The sequence below is a fragment of the Oncorhynchus mykiss genome, chromosome 5 (genome assembly GCF_057628025.1).
Source record: "Oncorhynchus mykiss isolate SJ-2025 chromosome 5, ASM5762802v1, whole genome shotgun sequence".
Classification (NCBI taxonomy): domain Eukaryota; kingdom Metazoa; phylum Chordata; class Actinopteri; order Salmoniformes; family Salmonidae; genus Oncorhynchus; species Oncorhynchus mykiss.
Genome location: NC_143026.1, coordinates 83,358,229 through 83,374,359, shown reverse-complemented (window position 1 = coordinate 83,374,359; position 16,131 = coordinate 83,358,229).

The window sequence follows — 16,131 nt, the reverse complement described above, 5'->3', positions numbered from 1 at the left end:
GGGGAGGAAGAGAGATAGAGGGAAATGGAGAAGTGAAGAAATGAGGAGGTAGAAAGACAGAGGGAAATGGAGAGGTGAAGAAAGGGGGAGGAAGAGAGACAGAGGGCAATGGAGAGGAAGGAATGGGGAGGTAGAGAGACAGAGGGCAATGGGGAGGAAGAGAGACAGAGGGCAACAGAGAGGTGAAGAAAGGGGGAGGAAGAGAGAAAGAGGGCAATGGAGAGGTGAAGAAAGGGGGAGGAAGAGAGACAGAGGGCAATGGAGAGGAAGGAATGGGGAGGTAGAGAGACAGAGGGCAATGGGGAGGAAGAGAGACAGAGGGCAACAGAGAGGTGAAGAAAGGGGGAGGAAGAGAGAAAGAGGGCAATGGAGAGGTGAAGAAAGGGGGAGGAAGGGAGACAGAGGGCAATGGAGAGGAAGAAATGGTGAGGAAGAGAGAGAGGGCAATGGAGAGGTGAAGAAATGGGGAGGAAGAGAGAGAGGGCAATGGAGAGGTGAAAAAATTGGGAGGAAGAGAGAGGGCAATGGAGAGGTGAAGAAATGGGAAGGTAGAGAGACAGAGGGCAATGGAGAGGAAGAAATGGGGAGATAGAGAGATAGAGGGCAATGGAGAGGTAAAGAAATGGGGAGGTAGAGAGACAGAGGGCAATTGAGAGGTGCAGAAATGGGGAGGAAGAGAGAGAGAGGGCAATGGTGAGGTGAAGAAATAGGGATTAAGAGAGGACAATGGAGAGGTGAAGAAATGGGGAGGAAGAGAGAGATGACAATGGAGAGGTGAAGAAATAGGGAGTAAGAGAGGACAATGGAGAGGTGAAGAAATAGGGAGGAAGAGAGACAGAGGGCAATGGAGGTGAAAAAAAGGGGAGGTAGAGAGACAGAGGGCAATGGAGAGGTGAAGAAATGGGGAGGAAGAGAGGAGAGGGAAATGAAGAGGTGAAGAAATGGGGAGGAAGAGAGAGAGGGAAATAGAGAAGTGAAGAAATGGGGAGGTAGAGAGACAGAGGGAAATGGAGAGGTGAAGAAATGGGGAGGAAGAGAGACAGAGGGCAATGGAGAGGTGAAGAAATGGGGAGGAAGAGAGGAGAGGGAAATGAAGAGGTGAAGAAATGGGGAGGAAGAGAGACAGAGGACAATGGAGAGTTGAAGAAAGGGGGAGGAAGAGAGACAGAGGGCAATGGAGAGGTGAAGAAATGGGGAGGAAGAGAGACAGAGGGCAATGGAGAGGTGAAGAAATGGGGAGGAAGAGAGATAGAGGGTAATGGAGAGGTGAAGAAATTTGGAGGAAGAGAGAGAGGGCAATGGAGAGGTGAAGAAATTGGGAGGAAGAGAGACAGAGGGCAATGGAGAGGTGAAGAAATGGGGAGGTAGAGAGACAAAGCGCAATGGATAGGTGAAGAAATGGGGAGGTAGAGAGACAGGGGGCAATGGAGAGGAAGAAATGGGGAGGTAGAGAGACAGAGGGCAATGGAGAGGTGAAGAAATGGGGAGGAAGAGAGACAGAGGGCAATGGAGAGGTGCAGAAATGGGGAGGAAGAGAGAGAGAGGGCAATGGAGAGGTGGAGAAATGGGGAGGAAGAGAGAGAGAGGGCAATGGAGAGGTGAAGAAATGGGGAGGAAGAGAGACAGAGGGCAATGGAGAGGTGAAGAAAAGGGGAGGTAGAGAGACAGAGGGAAATCGAGAGGTGAAGAAATGGGGCGGTAGAGAGACAGAGGGCAATGGAGAGGTGAAGAAAAGGGGAGGAAGAGAGACAGAGGGCAATGGAGAGGTGAAGAAATAGGGAGTAAGAGAGGACAATGGAGAGGTGAAGAAATGGGGAGGAAGAGAGATGACAATGGAGAGGTGAAGAAATAGGGAGGAAGAAAAACAGAGGGCAATGGAGAGGAAGAAATGGGGAGGTAGAGAGACAGAGGGCAATGGAGAGGTGCAGAAATGGGGAGGAAGAGAGAAGAGGGAAATGAAGAGGTGAAGAAATGGGGAGGAAGAGAGACAGAGGGAAATGGAGAGGTGAAGAAATGGGGAGGAAGAGAGATAGAGGGCAATGGAGAGGTGAAAAAAGGGGGAGGAAGAGAGACAGAGGGCAATGGGGAGGAAGAGAGACAGAGGGCAATGGAGAGGAAGAAATGGGGAGGAAGAGAGACAGAGGGCAATGGAGAGGAAGAAATGGGGAGGTAGAGAGAGAGGGCAATGTAGAGGTGAAGAAATGGTGAGGAAGAGAGACAGAGGGCAATGGAGAGGAAGAGATGGGGAGGAAGAGAGACAGAGGGCAATGGAGAGGAAGAAATGGGGAGGTAGAGAGAGAGAGAGGGCAATAGAGAGGTGAAGAAAATGGGAGGTAGAGAGACAGAGGGCAATGGAGAGGAAGACATGGGGAGGAAGAGAGACAGAGGGCAATGGAGAGGAAGAGATGGGGAGGAAGAGAGACAGAGGGCAATGGAGAGGAAGACATGGGGAGGAAGAGAGACAGAGGGCAATGGAGAGGTGAAGAAATGGGGAGGAAGAGAGACAGAGGGTAATTGAGAGGTGAAGAAATAGGGATTAAAAGAGGACAATAGAGAGGTGAGGAAATGGGGAGGAAGAGAGAGATGACAATGGAGAGGTGAAGAAATAGGGAGTAAGAGAGGACAATGGAGAGGTGAAGAAATAGGGAGGAAGAAAAACAGAGGGCAATGGAGAGGAAGAAATGGGGAGGTAGAGAGACAGAGGGCAATGGAGAGGAAGAAATGGGGAGGTAGAGAGACAGAGGGCAATGGAGAGGTGAAGAAATGGGGAGGAAGAGAGACAGAGGGCAATGGAGAGGTGCAGAAATGGGGAGGAAGAGAGAGAGAGTGTAATTGATAGGTGAAGAAATGGGGAGGAAGAGAGACAGAGGGAAATGGAGTGGTGAAGAAATGGGGAGGTAGAGAGACAGAGGGCAATGGAGAGGAAGAAATGGGGAGGTAGAGAGAGAGGGCAATGGAGGGGTGAAGAAATGGGGAGGAAGAGAGACAGAGGGCAATGGAGAGGAAGAAATGGGGAGGTAGAGAGAGAGGGCAATGGAGAGGTGAAGAAATGGGGAGGAAGAGAGACAGAGGGCAATGGAGAGGAAGAAATGGGGAGGAAGAGAGACAGAGGGCAATGGAGAGGTGAAGAAATGGGGAGGAAGAGAGACAGAGGGCAATGGAGAGGTGAAGAAATGGGGAGGAAGAGAGACAGAGGGCAATGGAGAGGTGAAGAAATAGGGAGGAAGAGAGACAGAGGGCAATGGAGAGGAAGAAATGGGGAGGTAGAGAGACAGAGGGCAATGGAGAGGAAGAAATGGGGAGGTAGAGAGAGAGGGCAATGGAGGGGTGAAGAAATGGGGAGGGAGAGAGACAGAGGGCAATGGAGAGGAAGAAATGGGGAGGTAGAGAGAGAGGGCAATGGAGAGGTGAAGAAATGGGGAGGAAGAGAGACAGAGGGCAATGGAGAGGAAGAAATGGGGAGGAAGAGAGACAGAGGGCAATGGAGAGGTGAAGAAATGGGGAGGAAGAGAGACAGAGGGCAATGGAGAGGTGAAGAAATGGGGAGGAAGAGAGACAGAGGGCAATGGAGAGGTGAAGAAATAGGGAGGAAGAGAGACAGAGGGCAATGGAGAGGTGAAGAAATAGGGAGGAAGAGAGAGAGAGGGCAATGGAGAGGTGAAGAAATAGGGAGGAAGAGAGACAGGGATTTTCATGATTGCAAACAGTGATGATCAAAAAAAGGGTAATTCTCAGTCAAAACCTGTAACAGGGCTTCCTGTATAAACCTGTAACAGGGCTTCCTTGAGAAACCTGTAACAGGGCTTCCTTCATAAACCCGTAACAGGGCTTCCTTGATAAACCCGTAACAGGGCTTCCTTGATAAACCCGTAACAGGGCTTCCTTGATAAACCTGTAACAGGCTTCCTTTATAGACCTGTAACAGGACTTCCTTGATAAACCTGTAACAGGGCTTCCATTATAAACCTGTAACAGGGCTTCCATGATAAACCTGTAACAGCGCTTCCTTGATAAACCTGTAACAGCGCTTCCTTGATAAACCTGTAACACGGCTTCCATGATAAACCTGTAACAGGGCTTCCATGATAAACCTGTAACAGGGCTTCCATTATAAACCTGTAACAGGGCTTCCATGATAAACCTGTAACAGGGCTTCCTTGATAAACCTGTAACAGGGATGCCTTGATAAACCTGTAACAGGGCTTCCATGATAAACCTGTAACAGGGCTTCCATTATAAACCTGTAACAGGGCTTCCATTATAAACCTGTAACAGGGCTTCCTTGATAAACCTGTAACAGGGCTTCCATGATAAACCTGTAACAGGGCTTCCTTGATAAACCTGTAACAGGGCTTCCATGATATGTCTTCCTGTTGCAGTGCTTCCATGATAAATCTATAGCAGAGCTTCCATGATAAACCTGTAGCAGAGCACCCATGATAAACCTGTAGCAGAGCATCCATGATAAACCTGTAGCAGAGCATCCATGATAAACCTATAGCAGAGCTTCCATGATAAACCTGTAGCAGAGCATCCATGATAAACCTGTAGCAGAGCATCCATGATAAACCTGTAGCAGAGCATCCATGATAAACCTATAGCAGAGCTTCCATGATAAACCTGTAGCAGAGCATCCATGATAAACCTGTAGCAGAGCATCCCTGATAAACCTGTAGCAGAGCATCCATGATAAACCTGTAGCAGAGCATCCATGATAAACCTGTAGCAGAGCATCCATGATAAACCTGTAGCAGAGCATCCATGATAAACCTGTAGCAGAGCTTCCATGAGCTTCCAAACCTGTTGTCGAGATGTTCCTTCTCGACAAGCAACAATATGAAATGATCAAATATAAGAATATGAACATAAAGTAAATGACTCAGTAGAATATAATAAACATGTCAGCATCAGCATCAGTATAATACATGAAGGCACAATTCATAGTCCAGGATTTACACTTGTTCTGGGGAAGGGGGGATTGTTAGGCAAATGTTTAAATAGTGAAGTATTTAGCATAATATTAAGTCTGGTAAGTGGTGTGCATGTGTCTGTCTGGTCTGATAAGTGGTGTGCATGTGTCTGTCTGGTCTGGTAAGTGGTGTGCATGTGTCTGTCTGTCTGTCTGTCTGTCTGTCTGTCTGTCTGTCTGTCTGTCTGTCTGTGTGTCTGTGTGTCTGTGTGTCTGTGTGTGTGTGTGTGTGTGTGTGTGTGTATTGCCATCACAAAGCCCTGACCTCAATCCCATAGAAAATGTGTGGGCAGAACTGAAAAAGCGTGTGCGAGTAAGGAGGCCTACAAACCTGACTCAGTTACACCAGCTCTGTCAGGAGGAATGGGCCAAAATTCACCCACAATAAAAAAAAGCTTGTGGAAGGCTACTCAAAACGTTTGACACAAGTTAAATAATTTAAAGGCAATACTACCAAATACTAATTGAGTGTATGTAAACTTCTGACCCACTGGTAATGTGATAAAATAAACAAAAGTTGAAATAAATCATTCTCTGTAATATTATTCTGAAATTTCACATTCTTAAAATGAAGTGGTGATAACTGACCTATGACAGAGAATTCTTACTAGGATTAAATGTCAGGAATTGTGAAAAACGAAGGTGTATGTAAACTTCCAACTTCAACTGTAACAATTCATAACAAGAAACACAAGTCTAAAAGTAAAATAATGGAATGAATAAATACTAAATATTAGAATGGGCAACGTCGGAGTGAGATAAACTAGAATACAGTAGAGTACAGCATATACATATGACATGTGTAAAACAGTATGTAAACATTATTAAAGTGACCATTGTTCCATTATTAAAGTGACCAGTGATTCCATATCTATGTACAGTACATAGGGCAGCACCCTCGAAATTACCTTGTTGAGTAACTGGGTGGCAGCCAGCTAGTTACAATGACTAAATTCAGGGCAGGGTACTGGGTGGAGGCTGGCTAGTGATGGCTATTTAACAGTCTGATTGCCTTAAGATAGAAGCTATTTTCAGTCTTTCGGTCCCAGCTTTGATGCACCTGTTCTGACGTAGACATCTGGATTATAGCTGGGTGAACAGGCCGTGGCTCGGGTGGTTGATGTCCTTGATGATCTTTTTGACCTTCCTGTGGCATCAAGTGCTGTATGTGTCCTGGAGGGCAGGCAGTGTATCCCAGGTGATGCCTTAGGCAGACTGCACCACCATCTGGAGAGCTCTGCGGTTGTGGTGGTGCAGTTGCCGTACCAGACTGTGATACAGACCGACAGGATGCTTTCAATGGTGCATCTGTAAAGGTTTGTGAGGGTCCCCCTTCACCACACTGTCTGTGTGGGTGGACTATTTCAGATTATCAGTGATATGTATGAAGCATTTCACCTTCTCCACTGTGGTCCCTTCGATGTGGACGTGGGGGTGCTCCATCTGCTGTCTCCTGAAGTCCGCGATCAGCTCCTTTGTTTTATTGACGTTGAGGTTATTTTTCTGGCACCACTCCGCCAGGGCCCTCACCTCCTCCTGTAGGCTGTCTCGTCATTGTTGGTAATCAGGCCTACTACTGTTGTGACATCTAGAAACTTCATGATTGAATTGGAGGCATGCGTGGCCACGCAGAGTTGTGGAAAATGAACAGCATTCTTACATAGGTATTGTCCAGATGGGATAAGGCAGTGTGCAGTGTGATGTCAATTGCATCGTCTGTGGATCTATTGGGATGGTATGAAAATGTAAGTGGGTCTAGGGTGTCAGGAAAGGTGGAAGTGACATAATCCTTAACAAGTCTATGAAAGCACTTCATGATGACAGAAGTGAGTGCTATGGTGTCGATAGTTATTTAGTTCAGTTACTTTTGCTTTTTTGGGTACAGGAACAATGATGGACATCTTGAAGCATGTGGGGACAGCAGACTGAAATAGGGAGAGATTGAATATGTCCATAAACACTCCAGCCAGCTGGTCTGCGCATGGTCTGAAAATGCGGCTAGGGATGCCATCTGGGCAGGCAGCCTTGTGAGGGTTAACACACTTAAATGTCTTAGTCAAATCGGCCTTGAAGAACGAGAGCCCACAGTCTTTGGGAGCGGGCCGCGTCAGTGGCGCGATGTTATCCTCAAAGCGGGCGAAGAAGGTGTTTAGCTTGTTCGGGAGCAAGACATGGCTGGTTTTCCTTTGTAATACGTGATTGTCTGGAGTCCCTGCCACACGTCACATGTCTGAGCCATTGAATTGCGACTCCACTATGTCTTTCTACTGACGTTTGTCCTGTTTGATTGTCTTACGGAGGGCAGAAGTGCACTGTTTGCCACATATCAACGGTTTTTGGTTAGGTTTTAATAGTTACAGTGGGACAACATCCACTATACAATTCCTGATGAACGCAGTCACTGTGTCAGTGTATACGTCAATGTTATTCTCAAAGGCAACCCAGAATATATCCCAGTCCACATGATCAAAACAATCTTGAAGCATGGATTCCAAAGCGTCAGTTGAATAGACCTTAGCACGGGTATTTCCTGCTTGGAGCAGGATGGAGGTCTGATCTGATTTGCCGAAAGGAGGGTGAGGGAGGGCCTTGCAACCATCCCAGAAGGGAGAGTAACAATGGTTGAGAGTTTTTGAAGCGCGAGTACTACAGGCAATGTGTTGATGGAACTTCGGTAGCATTTTATTCAAATTTGGTTTGTTAAGGTTTCCAGCTACAATAAATGCATCTTTGGGATATGTGGTTTCCAGTTTTCACAAAGTCCAGTGTAGTTCCTTGAGGGCTGTCGTGGTATCGGCTTGAGGGGGAATATATAAGGCTGTGACTCTAACCAAAGATAATTCTCTTGGGACATAATACGGTTGGCATTTGATTGTGAGGTATTCTAGGTCGGTGGAACAAAAGGGACTTGAGTTCCTGTCAGTTATCCCAATGTAATAACGGAGCTGTGAGTCGGGAAGCAGGTGCAGGTGAAATATTTAATAAAACAACAAAACCAGTAACAAGTCAATACCATAAGGCTACACGCCGGTAAATAAGAACAATACCAACTGGTGAGAAGACATAAGTGAGTGACATATAAAGGGGAGGCAATATTGAAGGGAATGAAGTCCAGGTGTGTGTAATGATGAATCCCAGAACCTGTGGTTAGTATTCTGGCAACGTCGTACGCCGGAAGGGAGGAGCAGGAGAAGATGTGATAAACAATCACACCATGAAAAGTTAATCATGAAACATACCTTTCTTCATCCACCTTTCTTCTTCCCGGAGTTCTTTATTCCTGTCTACTGAGAACCCATCTGGCTGTATGGACGGGGACAGTATATCTGGAGAGAACCATGATTCCGTGAAACTGAGTATGTTACAGTCCCTGATGTCTTTCTGGAAGGAGTTCCTCGCCCTGAGCTTGTCTACTTTATTGTCCAGGGACTGAACATTCGAGAGTATATATACTCGGAAGCGGTGGATGTTGTGCAAGCCTCCTGAGTCGGTGTAACGGTTTTCTTGATGAGAAGGAGAGTCGGACCAAAATGCGGCGTGTCTATTGCAATCCATGTTTAATGAAGTAACACACTAAACACAAACACTACCAAAACAATAAACTTAACGAAAACCGAAACTGCCTATACTTGTGTAACCTAACACAGAACAATGACATCAGGACAATCACCCACGACAAACTCAAAGAATATGGCTGCCTAAATATGGTTCCCAATCAGAGACAACGATAAACACCTGCCTCTGATTGAGAACCACTTCAGACAGCCATAGACTTAGCTAGAACACCCCACTAGCTACAATCCCCATACATACACACCACATACACAAACCCATGCCACACCCTGGCCTGACCAAATAAATAAAGATAAACACAAAATACTTTGACCAGGGTGTGACAGAACCCCCCCCCTAAGGTGCGGACTCCCGAACGCACCTCAAAACAATAGGGAGGGTCCGGGTGGGCGTCTGTCCATGGTGGCAGCTCCGGCGCGGGACGTGGACCCCACTCAATCAATGTCTTAGTCCCTTCTCCTCGCGTCCCTGGATAGTCCACCCTCGCCGCCGACCATGGCCTAGTAGTCCTCACCCAGAACCCCACTGGACTGAGGAGCAGATCGGGACTGAGGGACAGCTCGGGACTGAGGCAGCTCAGGACTGAGGGGAAGCTCAGGAGTGAGAGGAAGCTCAGGAGTGAGAGGAAGCTCAGGAGTGAGAGGAAGCTCAGGAGTGAGAGGAAGCTCAGGCAGGTTGATGAATCTACCAGATCCTGGCTGGCTGGCGGTTTCGGCAGATCCTGGCTGACTGGCAGATCCTGGCTGACTGGCAGATCCTGGTCGACTGGCAGATCTGGAAGAGTCTGGTCGACTGGCAGATCTGGAAGAGTCTGGTCGACTGGCAGATCTGGAAGAGTCTGGTCGACTGGCAGATCTGGAAGAGTCTGGTCGACTGGCAGATCTGGAAGAGTCTGGTCGACTGGCAGATCTGGAAGAGTCTGGTCGACTGGCAAATCTGGGAGAGTCTGGTCGACTGGCAGATCTGGGAGAGTCTGGTCGACTGGCAGCTCTGGCTGCTCCATGCTGACCGGCTGCTCCATGCTGACTGGCAGCTCTGGCTGCTCCATGCTGACTGGCTGCTCCATGCTGACTGGCAGCTCTGGCTGCTCCATGCTGACTGGCTGCTCCATGCTGACTGGCAGCTCTGGCTGCTCCATGCTGACTGGCTGCTCTGGCTGCTCCATGCTGACTGGCTGCTCCATGCTGACTGGCGGCCCTGGCTGCTCCATGCTGACTGGCGGCCCTGGCTGCTCCATGCTGACTGGCGGCCCTGGCTGCTCCATGCTGACTGGCGGCCCTGGCTGCTCCATGCTGACTGGCGGCCCTGGCTGCTCCATGCTAACTGGCAGCTCTGGCGGCTCCTTGCAGACTGGCAGCTCTGGCGGCTCCTTGCAGACTGGCAGCTCTGGCGGCATCCTGCAGACAGGCAGCTCTGGCGGCTCCTTGCAGACTGGCAGCTCCTTGCAGACTGGCAGCTCTATGCAGACTGGCAGCTCCTTGCTAACTGGCAGCTCTATGCTAACTGGCAGCTCTATGCTAACTGGCAGCTCTATGCTAACTGGCAGTTCTGAACAGGCGGGAGACTCCTGCAGCGCTGTAGAGAAGGAAGGCTCTAACAGCGCTAAACAGGCGGGAGACTCCGACAGCGCTGGAGAGGAGGAGGGCTCCGACAGCGCTGGACAGGCGAGGCGCACTGTAGGCCTGATGCGTGGTGCTGGCACTGGTGGTACTGGGCCGAGGACACGCACAGGAAGCCTGGTGCGGGGAGCTGCTACCGGAGGGCTGGGGTGTGGAGGTGGCACAGGATGGGTTAGACCGTGAAGGCGTACTGGAGATCTTGAGAGCGGTGCTGGCACAGGACGTGCAAGGCTAGGGAGGTGCACAGGAGGCCTGGTACGTGAGACTGGCACCATCTTCACCAGCCGACTAACACGCACCTCAGGACGAGTATGGAGCGCTGACCCAGGTGCCATCAAATCCCCGACACGCTCCGTCGGGCGAATTCCATGTTTAAAACACCAACACAGCAACTCCCTCATTTCTCTCTCCTCCAATTTCCCCATTAACTCCTTCACAGTCTCTGTTTCGCTCACCTCCAACACCGGCTCTGGTCTCCTCCTTGGCTCCTCACGATAAACAGGGAGAGTTGGCTCAGGTCTGGCTCCTGACTCTGCCACACTCTCCCTGAGCCCCCCCCCAAGAAATTTTTGGGGCTGACTATGGGGCCTCCGTCCGCGCCGCCTTGCTTGCTTCGCAAACTCCATTCTCCTATATCCTTCCGCGCACTGCTCCATCGAATCCCAGGCGGGCTCCGGCACTCTCCCTGGGTCGACCGCCCACCTGTCTATCTCCTCCCAAGAAGTATAGTCCATACTGTACTCCACTTTGGGCTGTTCCTGCCTGTTGACACGCTGCTTGGTCCCTTTGTGGTGGGTGATTCTGTAACGGTTTTCTTGATGAGAAGGAGAGTCGGACCAAAATGCGGCGTGTCTATTGCAATCCATGTTTAATGAAGTAACACACTAAACACAAACACTACCAAAACAATAAACTTAACGAAAACCGAAACAGCCTATACTTGTGTAACCTAACACAGAACAATGACATCAGGACAATAAGGACAATCACCCACGACAAACTCAAAGAATATGGCTGCCTAAATATGGTTCCCAATCAGAGACAACGATAAACACCTGCCTCTGATTGAGAACCACTTCAGACAGCCATAGACTTAGCTAGAACACCCCACTAGCTACAATCCCCATACATACACACCACATACACAAACCCATGCCACACCCTGGCCTGACCAAATAAATAAAGATAAACACAAAATACTTTGACCAGGGTGTGACAGTCGGACTAGAAGTCCACTCCGAATACCTGTATATAATAAAATAAAACAAATTTTGGGCTAATGTAAGAAATAACACAAAAAACATATACACTGCAAAGTTCCTTAGGAGCTAGAACCAGAAATTTGAAATTAGAGGATTCGCCTATTTCAGCCACTCCTGTTGCTGACAGCCATATAAAATTGTGCACACAGCCATCTCAATAAACAAACATTGTAAGCAGAATGAGCACAATTATTTTTAGCGTGGCACCATCATAGGATGCCACCTTTCCAACAAGTCACTTCCTAAATTTTCTGCCCTGCTAGAGCTGCCCTGGTAAACTGTAAGTCATGTTATTGTGAAGTGGAAACATCTAGGAGCAACACCAGCTCAGCTGCGATATAGTAGGCCACACAAGCTCACAGAACGGGACCGCAGAGTGCTGAAGTGCATAACACGTAAAAAGGGATCTTAGGGACCAAGCCAAATTGGAAGCTTCATGAAATGGGTTTCCATCGTCGAGCAGGCGCACACAAGCCTAAGATCTTCATGCAGAAAGAAAAGCATCGACTGGAGTGGTGTAAAGATTGCCGCCTTTGGACTCTGGAGCATGAAAACGCATTCTCTGGAGTGATGAGTCACTCTTCACCATCTGGCAGTCTGACGGACAAATCTGGTTTTGGCAGATGCCAGGAGAACGCTACCGGCCCGAATGCATAGTGCCAACTGTAAAGTTTGGTGGAGGAAGGGTAATGGTCTGGGGTTGTTTTCATGGTTTGGGCTAGGCCCCGTTAGTGTCAGTGAAGAGACATCTTAACGCTACAGCATACAATACTATCTAGACGATTCTGTGCTTCCAACTTTGTGGCAACAGTTTGGTGAAGACCATACAGAAATGGTTTGTTGAGATCAGTGTGGAATAACTTGACTGGCCTATACACAGAGCCCTGACCTCAACTCCATCAAACACCTTTGGGCTGAATTGGAATGCCGACTGTGAGCCAGGCCTAATCATCCAACATCAGTACCAAACCGCTCTAATGCTCTTGTGGCTGAATGGAAGCAAGTCCCCGCAGTAATGTTCCAACATCTAGTGGAAAGCCTTCCCAGAAGAGTGGAGGCTTTTAAAGTAGCAAGGTGAGACCTTCTCCATATTAACATCCATGATTTTGGAATGAGATGTTCAACGAGCAGGTGTCAACATACTTTGGACATGTAGTGTACAATAGTCTAAAACAGTTAATTTGTTGAAAACAGACTCATTTAACCATGTAGTTAACAAGCATTTCATGTTATTTTAAGTGCATGCTGCTGCAGGCTGGCTACAACCTGATCTCATAGCATTTCGTATTATTCTGAATGTAAATCTGTAACACTCCATTTAGTGTGATATGTTAAGTTTCGTATGGTATGTGTTACTTTGTGGATTACCGTGATCCATTTCGCAAGATATGTTATGAATTAATTTGATATGTTATGAATGTTCTATTTGTACAATATGTTATGAATTTGCAAATCATATGATATGTTACGAATTCAGATTTGTTGTGACTAACGTTAGCTAGGTGTCTAACGCTAACGTGGATAACCTTAGCTAGGCTAGGGGTTAGGGTTACGGTTAGGAGTGAGGTTAAAGGGTTAACGTTAGGGTTAAGGGAAGGGATAGCTAACATGCTAAGTAGGTGCAAAGTAGCAAAAAAGTAGTAAGTAGTTGCAAAGTTGGTATTTAGCTAAAATGCTAGTTGTCCATGATGAGTTTTGAACTTTTGGGTTGCTAGATACTCGTGTTATATGCCCATTTTTCCACCCTGACTAACCACCCTCATTTTTGCCTTAGAGGAGAAGTTTCCTATTTCTGAAGTAAATTACGCTTTTGTTTGTGATTTGGCTTGTCTTTCAGAAACTTATCGCGATTCACATCCTCATTGCTCAATGCGCAGTGTCAAGGCAAGCAAAAGACAGGAAGGAGCTCAAAAAACACCCAAATAGGTCATTTTAGAAACGGACACGCTCTCAGTATAGTGATGTAGGTCTTTAGATGTTGTACACATGAAATTGTGGTGTTGCTGACTTTATCCGCAATGTTATAATCCAGCTGCACAGCTCCGTGGGGGAAACAACATGACTCCACCCAAATGGATTATAAAGTTGCAGATACATTTCGGAATATCATGTGTAAAACATCTAAAGTCATACCTCACTATACTGAGAGCGTGTTTTTGGAGCTCGTTCATGTCTTTTTGTTCATGTCAGGATTTACATTTACTATGTTACGTCTAGTCTATGAGACCATCTGGCACACAGCAAGTCGTGTAAGTAAGTAATAATTTGGATGTTGTTGTTTTAAAATGTATAATACTGCAATACAACAATATTACAATGATCAGTACATGTGTGTAGAGTGTGTCTGTTCCTGTGTGTTCCTCTGTGTGTATCTCTTCACAGTCCCCGCTGTTCCATAAGGTGTATGTTCATCTGTTTTTTAAATCTGATGCTACTGCTTGCATCAGTTACCTGATGTGGAATAGAGTTCCATGTAGTCATGGCTCTATGTAGTACTTTGTGCCTCCTATAGTCTGTTCTTGACTTGGGGATGAAGAGACCTCTGGTGACATGTCTTGTAGAGTATGCATGGGTGACTGAACTGTGTGCTAGTAGTTTAAATAGACACCTTGGTGCATTCAGCAATCGACTCAAAGAAAGAGAAAGACAATAGTTGAACAGTTTTTAATTAATTAATTTATTCCTAAATTAATGAGAAGCAAGAGAGAGAGACCACGCTAGCTATATTTCGTGGGTATATATAATTTTTTTTCACTTTCACTTAGTTAGCATATGCAGCTAGCTAGTTTAGCTTACTCAAACACCCAGTTCAAACAGAGAGGGATGCTCCATTAGCTAGCTGACTATGGCTATCCAACACTGGAACTCTTCCAAGTCAAGGAAAGGTTTTATTAATGTATTGCCACCAGGGCCTGCCAGTGTAACTGCTAAACTGCTTGCTGTACACTGTACTGCGTGATTGTAGCGGTTTACTAACGTGTTAGTTGTAGTAGCTATGTTGACTATGACATTAATAAGGGGACAGGCCACATGTTGTATTGTGCACTGAAGTCCACAATCGAAGGAAAAAGGTGAGAGGAGGGGAGATCATTTTTTAAATTTCACCTTTATTTAACCAGGTAGGCCAGTTGAGAACAAGTTCCCATTTACAACTGCGACCTGGCCAAGATGTGTTTATTTTTTATGTCACCTTTATTTAACCAGGTAGGCCAGCTGAGAACAAGTTCTCATTTACAACTGCGACCTGGTCAAATTAAAGCAAAGCAGTGTGACACAAACAACACAGAGTTACACATAGACAAACATACAGTCAATAACACAATAGAAAGGTCTATATACAGTGTGTGCAAATGTAGTAAGATTAAGGAGGTAAGGCAATAAATAGGCCATAGGGGCGAAATAAGGACAATTTAGCAATTAAACACTGGAGTGATAGATGTGCAGAAGGTGAATGTGCAAGTATAGATACTGGGGTGCAAAGGAGCAAAAAAGAAATAACAATATGGTCATGAGGTAGTTGGGTGGGCTATTTACAGATGGACTATGTACAGGTGCAATGCTCTGACAGTTGATGCTTAAAGTTAGTGAGGGAGATATAAGCTTCTGTGATTATTGCAATTCGTTCCAGTCATTGGCAGTAGAGAACTGGAAAGAAAGGCAGCCAAAGGAGGAGTTGGCTTTGGGGATGACCAGTGAAATATACTGCTGGAGAGCATGCTACGGGTGGGTGCTGCTATGGTGACCAGTGAGCTGAGATAAGGCAGGGCTTTACCTAGCAAAGACTTATAGATGACCTGGAGCCAGTGGATTTGTCGACGAATATGAAGCGAGGGCCAGCCAACGAGAGCATACAGGTCGCAGTGGTGGGTAGTATATGTGGCTTTGGTGACAAAACGGATGGCACTGTGATAGATTACATCCAATTTGCTGAGTAGAGTGTTGGAGGCTATTTTGTAAATGACATCAGTGAAGTCAAGGATTGGTAGGATAGTCAATTTTACGAGGGTATGTTTGGCAGAATGAGCGAAGGATGCTTTGTTGCGAATAGGAAGCCGATTCAAGATTTAATTTTGTATTGGAGATTCTTAATGTGAGTCTGGAAGGAGAGTTTACAGTCTAACCAGACACCTAGGTATTTGTAGTTGTCCACATATTCTAAGTCAGAACCGTACAGAGTAGTGATGCTAGTCGGGCAGGAAGGCGAGGGCAGCTATCGGTTGAAGAGCATGCACTTAGTTTTACTACCATTTAAAAGCGGTTGGAAGGAGTGTTGTATGGCATTGAAGCTCGTTTGGAGGTTTGTTAGCACAGTATCCAAAGAAGGGCCAGATGTTTACAGAATGGCGTTGTCTGCGTAGAGGTGGATCAGAGAATCACCAACAGCAAGGGCGACATCATTGATAGTAGCAGAGAAAAGAGTCGGCCCGAGAATTGAACCCTGTGGGGTTCATAGAGACTGCCAGAGGTCTGGACAACAGGCCCTCCGATTTGACATACTGAACTCTTTCTGAGAAGTAGTTGGTGAACCAGGCGAGGCAGTCATTTGAGAAGCCAAGGCTATTGAGTCTGCCGATAAGAATGCGGTTATTGACAGAGTCGAAAGCCAGGTCGATGAAGACGGCTACACAGTACTGTCTTTTATCTATGGCGGTTATGATATTGTTTAGGACATTGAGCGTGGCTGAGGTGCACCCATGACCAGCTTGGA